General features: G+C 50.7%; 1 pseudogene; it reads right to left on the reverse strand.

Moving 5' to 3' along the window:
• Positions 1 to 1,936: 1,936 nt before the first annotated feature.
• Positions 1,937 to 2,397, reverse strand: LOC105724355 (interferon-induced transmembrane protein 3-like; annotated as a pseudogene).
• Between the last annotated feature and the right edge of the window lie 517 nt (positions 2,398 to 2,914).

A 2,914-nucleotide genomic window follows, 5' to 3' on the forward strand; every position in this document is an offset into this window, starting at 1 on the left:
TGCTGAGCCTAGGGGGCACAGAAAGGAGAGAGGTGCCATCGCAGCACCACACCTCACGGTTTAGAGGGGAGACGGGCACGTAAGCACTGTTTAGGAGAGAGTGGATGGTGCTGTTAGATTGAGACACCAGGCATCCCTGACAGTTTTAATTTCAACCCATCCCCAGCACACTGTATTGACCCGCACCTGACCCGAATCCAAACCGCCAGGGGCGCTTCCGCAGTTTGCACACCCCTGAGATCTACCCCAGAATCTCCCGGGGTGGAGCCAGAGTCTTCACTTCCTAGTGCTCCCCAGATAGGGTCTTAGACACGAAAATTAGAGAAATGCTGTCCAACACTTCAAGCTTAATGGACTTTTTCAGGTTTTGCTCATTACATCTTTTTTTTTTCCGAGATGGAGTATCACTCTTGTTGCCCAGGCTGGAGTGCAGTGGCGCGATCTCAGCTCATTGCAACCTCCGCCTCCCGGGTTCAAGCGATTCTCCTGCCTCAGCCTCCCGAGTAGCTGGGATTACAGGCGTGAGCCACCGTGCCTGGCAGACCCTGTCTCTAAATAAATAAATAAGAGCCAGGATCGGTGGCTCATGCCTGTAATCCCAGCACTTTAGGAGGCTGAGGTGGGCGGATCACCTGAGGTCCGGAGTTCGAGACCAGCCTGACCAACATGGAGAAACCCCTGTCTCTGCTAAAAATACAAAATTAGCCGGGTGTGGTGGCGCATGCCGGTAATTCCAGCTACTGGGGAGGCTGAGGTAGGAGAATCCCTTGAACACAGGAGGTGGAGGTTGTGGTGAGCTGAGATCTTGAACCCAGGAGGTGGAGGTTGTAGTGAGCTGAGCTGAGATCGTGCCATTGCACTCCAGCCTGGGCAGTAAGAGCGAAACTCTGTCTCAAAAAAAAAAAAAGAAAAGAAAAGAGAGAGGAGAGACAGGGTCTCCTGGTCACCCAGGCTGGAGTACAGTGGTGCAGTCACAGCTTACTGCAGCCTCGACCTCCTGGGCTCAAGCAGTCCTCTCACCTCAGCCTCCTGAGTAGCTAGGACTACAGGCATGCACTACCACATGCAGCTAAAATTTTTTTTAATTTATTTTTTGTTGAGATGGGGTCTCACTGTGTTACCCAGGCTGGTGTCGAACTCCTGGGCTCAAGCAATCATCCCACTTTGGCCTCCCAAGGTGCTAGGATTACAGGCATGAGCCACTGTGCTTAGTCTCATTATTCCAACTTTAGTGCTCAGTGCAAATTCAGTGCCTACTGTATGTTCCAAGCAGCAAGGAAAACAATAAAAAGCAGAATAGACACCACTCTTGTATCCTAAAAGGAGACCAGTAATAGATGAAATAAATAGGTAATATACATAGTAGGTTAAATGATACAGTCTCTAGAAGGAAGAAAAAGCAGAGAGAGAGGACAGGGAAGGTCAAGATTCATAGTTTTGGACTGGCACAGTGGCTCACACCTGTAATCCCAACACTTTAGGAGGCTGAGACAGGTGGATTTCTTGAGCTCAGGACTTCAAGACAGCCTGGGCAACAGAGTGAGACCCTGTGTCTATAAAAGAATACACACACAAAAAAAATTAGCCAGGCATGGTGGTGTGCATTTGTGGTCCCAGTTACTTGGGAGGCTGAGGTGGGAGGATTGCTTCAGCCCAGGAGATGAAGGTTGCAGTGAGCCGATAGCACCACTGAACTCCAGCCTGGGTAACAAAGCCAGATACTGTCTCAAAAAAAAAAAAAAGGAGATTCATAGTTTTTTTTATTCCAGGAATATGTGCACTTTATTGAACACCATTGTAGAAAAGTCTGTGAGGATCTGAGTCGTGGCACCAAGAAAAAAAAAAAAGAAGAAAAGTGTGTGAGGATAAAGGGCTGATACAGGACTCAGCTTGGGGGCAGGGCGAGGAATGGAAGGTGGAGTACACAAGAAACAGGTCACAGGCAGAGCTCCTGGCCAGGATGATTCCTCTTGATCTGTTGATAGACTTGCAAGATCAATACTGGGATAATCAGCAGCATACTCATGATGATGTCCAAAATCAGGTCCCAGATGTTCAGGCACTTGGTGGTGGAGGTGTAGGCCTGGGTCCTGGTCAGGTCGCCAACTGTCTCCCTGTCCCTAGACTTCACAGAGTAGGCGAACGCTATGAAGCCCAGGCAGCAGGAGTTCATGAAGAGGGTGTTGAACAGGGACCAGATGACATGGTCGGGCACGGAGGTCTCACTGCGGATGTGGATCACGGTGGATGTTGGGGGAGCCGGGTTGTGGGGCGCCCCCAGCGCAGCCACCTCATGCTCCTCTTTGAGATGATCAAGGAGGAGCATGATGTGTCTCCTCCTTGGCGGGGACGGTCAGTGTTGGCGGGAGTGAAGAAGGTTTGGACAGTGTGGTTCATGGGGTCCAGGGAAGACCAGCTGCAGTCGGGTTGCTGGGATGGTTCTCAGTGGGTTAACTTATAGTTTTAACTAGGATGCTCAGGAAAGGCAAAAATGGGGTGATACTTGAGTCAAGATCCAAAGGTGAGGGAGCAAGTAATGAGAATGTCGGGGGGAAGGGCATTGTGGGGGCAGGAGGGTCCCAGAAACACCCTGGCTTCTGGGTTGAGATAAGAATGTAGGGACAAGATCAAAGGGAGGACAGTGGCCGGGCGCGGTGGCTCACACCTGTAATCCCAGCATTTTGGGAGGCCAAGGCAGGTGGATCATGAGGTAAGAGATCGAGACCATCCTGGCCAAGATGGTAAAACCCCATCTCTACTAAAAATACAAAAATTAACCAGGTGTGGCGGTGGGCACCTGTAATCCCAGCTACTCGAGAGGCTGAGGCGGGAGAATCACTTGAACCCGGGAGGCGGAAGTTGCAGTGAGCTGAGATTGCACCACTGCACTCCAGCCTGGCAACAGATCAAGACT

This window comes from Aotus nancymaae, unplaced genomic scaffold (assembly GCF_030222135.1).
Source record: "Aotus nancymaae isolate 86718 unplaced genomic scaffold, 86718_ANA_hifiasm-v0.15.2.pri h1tg000059l, whole genome shotgun sequence".
In the NCBI taxonomy this organism is placed as follows: domain Eukaryota; kingdom Metazoa; phylum Chordata; class Mammalia; order Primates; family Aotidae; genus Aotus; species Aotus nancymaae.